This window comes from Oratosquilla oratoria, chromosome 9 (genome assembly GCF_046742065.1).
Source record: "Oratosquilla oratoria isolate Oo_2021 chromosome 9, ASM4674206v1, whole genome shotgun sequence".
Classification (NCBI taxonomy): domain Eukaryota; kingdom Metazoa; phylum Arthropoda; class Malacostraca; order Stomatopoda; family Squillidae; genus Oratosquilla; species Oratosquilla oratoria.
This window is the reverse complement of record NC_134785.1, coordinates 55,366,908-55,374,407: the sequence shown is the minus strand read 5'-3', so window position 1 is coordinate 55,374,407 and position 7,500 is coordinate 55,366,908. Positions and strand designations below refer to the sequence as shown.

Genomic DNA, 7,500 nt, shown 5'->3' with positions numbered 1-7,500 from the left:
TGGAAGTACATTACTTAATTATATAAATCGCCGAAATGATTGATTCATTATTGTTTGAAGGCCAGTATTCCTACGCCATAGGTGCGTGCGCTGGCCTTAGCAACTGAAGCCGTAGTCATAGTGATCGCCGAGCGACCTGACAACAAACCAGGTATGTCTTTGCCAATTTCCATAGCACGGCTATCGGGCCCTTGGAACAACCTCTTCCGTATTCGTGACATTTTCCAGATGTCCCTTCATTGTGACAGGAGTTTTTCGATGGTTTCCTTTCGGGAGTAGTGCTGTAAAAGCGACAAGAATGTTAACTGCTGGCCTAAAAGGCCATGTTTACACCAGAATTTGACGTTTTCTTCTTTTAAATCGATAATAGGAAGGGCAAGGATTATGCGCGAATAACCACTGTCATGCGGGGGAGGGAACGTAGGTTATACTTACTATTGTAGGAATGATGGTGTTGTGCTTGCGTTTGGTAGCAAGTAAAGATTCCGAAATGAGAGAAGCGTTTAGTCCTGGGGCCGTTACTATGGAGACGGGTGCGGGAGTACTCGCCGATGCCAATTTAGTATTTTCAATTTTATTGTTAAAACCAATCCAGTCTACTTGGGATCACAAAAAACGCGTATTTTAATGATTTAGATAGGTGCTGAGGTTGTGTTAACGAGAGGGAAAGCATCGGGGGTTTATTTTATATAAATAGTAAAAACGACTCGATGAGGCAACTACGTCGTATTCGTCAGCTGGGCTAGCCGCGCACAGCTCAATGGAATTTGCATTTCTCCTGTATTGGCCTTGTTTACCTGTACACAACGTCAATTATGCTGCCTATTTTCCAGCTAAAGTCAAATTCTCATACGCGTAGTTATGGGCGCCATTAATGATTTACCTACCGGGAATGTCACTCAGACAAATGAAACGAGAATTTGGCTAGAGGAAATTATTTTCCCCAGTAGGGGAAGGTATTGGAAAAGGCGTTTTCAGTAGAAAATCTTGTCGCTGTTTGTAGTCGTAGCACATTGTGGACATCAGGAAGCAATCGTCCCTGGGTAGCATACTTTCCTTTCTTGTGTTTACGTACCATTTATGGTCACTCGCCCGAAAATTGAGGCAATTGATTACCTTTCACGCCAGCCATACTTTACGCACAAATTAATAAATACACATGCACGATGGCGCATTAGTAGCGTTCGCGGCCGCCACTACGGCGATCCGGGTTTGAATCCCGCCCAGGGCTGAAATAATTTCAGTATCGCTGCGCTGCGAGTCGTTACTCCAACTCTCGTGGGTGGGGAGTTGGGGTGTGTGTGTGCATGTAAGGTCACAGCATTACCCATAGGTCAATCATATCTGAGCTCTCCTCTGTGAAGGTAGTAGCTGTTGATCACAAGTCCATCACGTGATCAAAGACCACGTTGAATCACACACACACACACTCCCAGTATATATGAGCTCTGAGCTCTTATCTGGGAAGGTAATAACTGTCGATCATGAGTTCAACATATAAATCAAGCACACACATGCACATTGACACATTCCCCTTGTTTTTTGTTTTTTGTTTTTTTTGTACATATTTAACCATGTTACTTGGGTACTTCATAACAGTTAATTAAAGGAAAATGAAGTTTGAAATTGCCTTTGGTTTTAGCTCAATTAGGTTATGCCATTTGATACATCTGTATGGAGATCTGTATTTCTTGACTTCATTCACACACATGTATGCATGCACATACACACACACACAAATATATATATATGTATATATATATATAAAACAAAGATATGTCATAGCATATTTGTAGAATAATCACAGTAAGTGATCGAAATATACAGATCTCTATATCTTAGCTTATTCTTCTCCGAAAGTGGGCCATCAGTATTATATATACATATATATATATACATATACATATACATATATATATATATATATATACATATACATATATATATATATGTGTGTGTGTGTGTGTAATTGGAGTAGGAAACACAGGAGTCTTAGTCTGAATTTATTCCTGATTAATTTCGCAGGTATGTTTTTTCATAGCATACCTTTGTGTGTGTGTGTGTATGTATATATATATATATATATATATATATATATATATATATATATATATATATATATATATATATATATAATTTTCATGAAAAAAGATTAATATCTACACTGGGGACCATTCAGTGTGTGTGTGTATATATGTATGTGTGTATGTATGTATATATATATATATATACCTATATATATATATATATATATATATGTATATATATATGTGTGTGTGTGTGTGTATAATACATATATATATATATATATATATATACATGCATATATATATGCATATGTATGTATATATATAAATGTGTGTGTACTTATGTGTATATATATATATATGTATGTATATATATATATGTATATATATATATGTATATATAGGTATATATATATGTATGTATATATATATATGTATATATATATATATATGTGTGTATATATATATATATATGTATATATATATATATATATATATATATATATATATATATATATATATATATATATATATATATATATACACATATACCAAAGGGTTTTTTCCCCCTTACATGGGAGGTAGACAAAGACATAGAAACCACTCCCACCCATTCCATCCCCTACATACTCCACTCCCCTCTACCCTCTTTCCTCCCTCTTATCTTAGCACCTCCTGGATGACAGGTCATCCCTGCATCTTTTCCACTGCCCTGGGTCAGAAGCAGTGCCGCAAGACACAGCACATCCACATCTAGGCTGCTTCCTTAATTCGGCAAAAACCCCCCCCCCCCCCCCTCATGCAGAAGAGAAGACAGGAGGAAATCCCTTTGGGCTGCATCAATTGATTTCTGATACCTACTCCCTCCCCCCACTCCCCCTCATGCATCACAGCATCATCCATACACAACCTTTTCCATTCACCCCTATCTTGTGTCCTCTCCCATCCTTCCTAAACAGACATTCCCATCTTTCACAATGCCCCTTTTACCCCATCCATCCATCTCATCCTCCTTCCACCTCTGTCTTCCACACCTCTTTTACTAATTTTTCTTCACTCGTTCTTTCCATGTGTTCAAACCATCCTAATACTCTTTCATCAACCCTATCTCCTAACTCCCTTTCCACCTCTGTTCTCCTCATTTCTCCCTCTATCTAGCCCAGTAATCCCTACCATACTTCTCATGCATTTCATCTCAAACACATTCAAACTCCTTCTCTCTTCCTCTCACATGTTCCATGTTTCTGCCCCATACAATCTCTTCTTAGCATCTGTTCCAAATGTCTATTTCTCATTAATCTTTTTAATCCTCCAAGGCATTTAATCACTTCTCTCTATCTACATTCTACCTCCACCCCCCACTCCCTTTCCTGCCACATTCGTATCCAAGTATTTAAAACTATCCACTTCCTCCAGTCTCTCTCCCTTAATACTTCTAGCCTGCTGCCACTCTCTCCCCTTGTACATCTCATCACTTCACTTTTGTCCACATTTATCTTCAACTTCCTTCTTTCACACACCTTCCCAAACTGTCACTAACTTCCTCAACCCCTCCTCTGATTCTGCTACAAGTGCAGTGTTATCAGCAAAGAACTGGCTTATCTACCACTTTTCTCCATTTTCTTTAACCATCTCCAATTCCTCACCCACTATCCTTGCATTCACCTCTCGCACCACCCCATCCACGTATAAATTTAAGAGCCATGGTGACATAACACATCCCTGACGAAGTCCCACCTTTACCTCAAACCACTCACTCTCCATTTCTAATTCTAACACAAGCTCTACTACTCTTGTAAAAACTCTTGACTGCTCTTAACAGCTTTCCTCCTATTCACATATCTGTCTTACCACAAAAATCTGATCTACACAACCCCTACCTGTCCTAAACCCACACTGTTCCTTACCAATTACTCCCTCTATTCCTCTCCTGATCCTCTCAATCAAGACCCTCCCATAAGCCTTCCCAACTACACTTAACATGCTGATCCCTCTGAAGCTACTACACTCACACTTGTCCACCTTTCCCTTGAAAAGTGGAGCTATACAGGTACTCCTCCAGTCCTCCGGCACTCTACCCTCTTTTGAATAAACATTAAATAATCTCACCAGCCAGTCCACCAAAACTGTACCTCCTTTTTTTTTTTAGACATTCTGCATGTCATCCATCCAACCCAGGTGCCTTACCTACTCTCATCATCTTAACTGCTGCTTTCACTTCATCTTTCCTTATTTTCCCATCATTTTCCTCACTCATCACTCTCATTTTCTTGGCGCCTCCCACTGCAACTACCTTTCCCTCCCTATCCTCCGTCACATTTAGCAACTCTCTAAGATACTCTGCCCACCTTCCTCTCACTGCTTTCTCCTCCATTATCATCTCTCCATCTGTGCCTTTTACCTTTACTTCTCTATTTGATTTGCCTCCTCTTCCTCTCTTAATTTCTTTCCAAAACATCTTTTTATTACTTTCAAAATTTTCTGTCATACTCTTACCCAATTTCACACCTGCTCTCCTCTTTGCCTCCTTTACCTTGTATTTTACTTCTCTTTTCTTTTCTTTGTACCTCTCATACGATTCCCTCGTCCTAATTTGGAACCAATCTATGAAAACCTGCTTCTTCTCTTCTACACCCTTCTTTGCCTCCTCATCCCACCACTCGCTACTCTTCAGACTAAATGTCTGAAGATGTAATATATGAAAGTACTTACTGTCTACAAGTTTCTCTTCTGTGGTTATTTTGCATTTTTGTATCATGGTGATGTGATTGCTTGCATATATATATATATATATATATATATATATATATATATATATATATATATATATATATATATGACGTAAGCGGAGTGTCTGTCAGAATGTCTCAACATATATATATATATATATATATATATATTATATATATATATATATATATATATATATATATATATATATATATATATATATATATATATATATAGTGTGTGTATGTGTAAGGTCACTCCATTACTAATAGACCTTCAATCAAGACTGTAGAGAATAATATGTACACAGAAACACATACAAACACAAAAAATACACATGCAAACACATACACATAAGGACACAACCATACACATATACACAACAACACACACATACCCACATACATACATGTGTGCACACATACACATACAACTAGGTAAATACATACACATGTGCACACAACCACACACATATGCACACAACAACACACATGCACACAAACACACATACACACACAGGTAAATACAACCACACACATGCAAACACATATGCACACACACATGTACACAATCATGTACACACATATATACATGCACATACACACTAATATATATATATACAGGGTCTAACAGATAAATCCGTACAACTTCTTATCACATGTTTTAAGATTAATATCTCGGGTTATAATAAACAGAGTTATGAAATTTTCAGTATATTTAGAAAAGGCAATAAGAACAATGATTTCATTCAATGTAACCACCTTCAGCTGTTATGACGCTTTCAACGCGTTTACGAAACTTGGATACAGCGTTGATGATCTCAGACTTTGATAATGAACCCACAGCCTTCTTGATGTCTGTCTTCAGGGTTGTTATACTTCTGTGTGGCTTGTCACATGCCTTGGCCTCAATTTGCGCCCAAAAATAATAATCTAAAGGGTTTAGGTCTGGCGAATTTGAGGGCCACAACTCTTTGTTCCAGAACTGCACATTTGACCCTTCGAGAAGGTTGGTGGTCCTCTTCGCTGTGTGGGCTGGAGCCGAGTGTTGTTGGAAGACAAACTGGTTGCCACTAGCCTTATCTTTCATCCAGGGTATTATTTTCTCTTCTAGAACTTTGCAATAGACAACGGCATTGACTTTCTCCTTGTTGAAGAAGTGAGTGAAGACGTCCTCCTCAGTTGACACCACACAGAGCACCATGACACTTGCTGGTTTCTTCGTCGTTGTCTTGTGTTGAACCTCTGAGGATGAGGAGGCTATCCAGCGATCATTCCGCTTATTGAAAGTCGCATCAACCGTGAAAATCTTCTCGTCGGAAAAAAACTTGATGACTGAGCCATTCAACTTCATCCAGTTCAACAGCTTTTGGCACCTGGTCAAGCGGATTTCTTTCATTTTTCGTGTCAAAAGATGTCTTTTTCCTTGTGAGAATGAGGTTAATCCCAATTTCTTTAATGCTCTATGAATTGTCATTGTGCTGACACCTCTCTTCTTTGCCAATGTCGATAATGGTAAGGCTGGATTTGCATTGACACTTCTCTTGAGACCAGCTAAAAAGTGAGGTGTTAGAATTCTGCCCCTTCTGGGCTTGTGAGCAGCTCGTTGGTCTTCGCCGGTCTCATCAAAACGTTTACAAACATCGTAAACAGTTTGTCTGGAGTATTTTAGCATCCTTATTATGGCGCTAGGAGTGTGACCCGCGCGACGAAGTTCGCATATGGCTGAACGTTTGGCTTGTTCCATTGCTTAATGTTTATTGCACCGTTGCTAGTATACAACTGGCTAAATTATTAGACAAATGGAAGTATCTGGAAACAATCAGAATTGCCATATGTTACTTTTTAAGTGCTTAAAAGCTCTTCAAAGTTTGTGCGGATTTATCTGTTAGACCCTGTATATATATATAAATATATATATATATATATATATATATATATATATATATATATATATATATATATATATATATATATATGGTGTCCCATCTCTATCCCATCATGTCTAGTTTGTTCCATACATCCACCACTCTGCGGGGAAAGCTGTTCCTTTTCAGGTCTCTTCTATAACTGTCCTTTTTGAGCTTCCTTCCATGTCCCCTTGTATTTCTCTTATCCCTTGTAAGTCTTTTCTGTCAAGGACTTTCATACCTCTCATGATTCTGTAGATAGTCAACAAGTCGCCTCTTTCTCTCCTTTGTTCCAGAGTCGGCAATTCTATTGTGTATGTGTGTGTGCTGCCTATCTATATGCTAAGGCTTCTTCCCATAGTAAGATAGCGAGGCACGCACCTCATTCCCACCCATTCCACATACATTTTTTTTCCTTCTCATCTTAGCTGCTCGTTGATGAAGAATCATCCCCGTGTCCTGTCTACAATTGGGTCTGAGGCAGTTCATCAAGAATCAAGACCCAGAATATCCACAGCAAGGCCACTTCGTTTACATAGCGACCCTTCCTCCTTGTCCCCTTATCTGGAAAATAGAAAAGGGGAGAAATCACTTAGTGATGTGTCAAAGTATCACCCATATACAACCATAATCCATTCACCCCTGTCCCCTGTTCTCACCTTCCCGCTCAACAGACATTCCTCTCATGTTCAAAGCCCCTTTCACTACATTCATCCATCTCATTCTTGGTCATCCCTTTGAGTTCACTCTATCCCCCTATGCTTTCCACATGTTTTGCTAATCTGTCTTTACTCATTCTTTCCATGTGTCCAAAAAGTCTCAATAATCTTTCAT

The 7,500-nt window shown here is 38.6% G+C and overlaps 1 protein-coding gene across 9 annotated transcripts in view; it reads left to right on the top strand.

The window, feature by feature from the left end:
• LOC143028423 (DNA-binding protein RFX2-like) overlaps positions 1 to 7,500 on the top strand; it is a 362,309-nt gene that overhangs the window by 1,448 nt on the left and 353,361 nt on the right. For all 9 annotated transcript variants that reach the window (XM_076190484.1, XM_076190478.1, XM_076190483.1 and 6 more), the window contains exon 1: positions 1 to 151. This exon is cut by the window's left edge. The gene's annotated coding sequence lies outside the window, so the exon portion shown is untranslated. The remainder of the gene's footprint in view (positions 152 to 7,500) is intronic.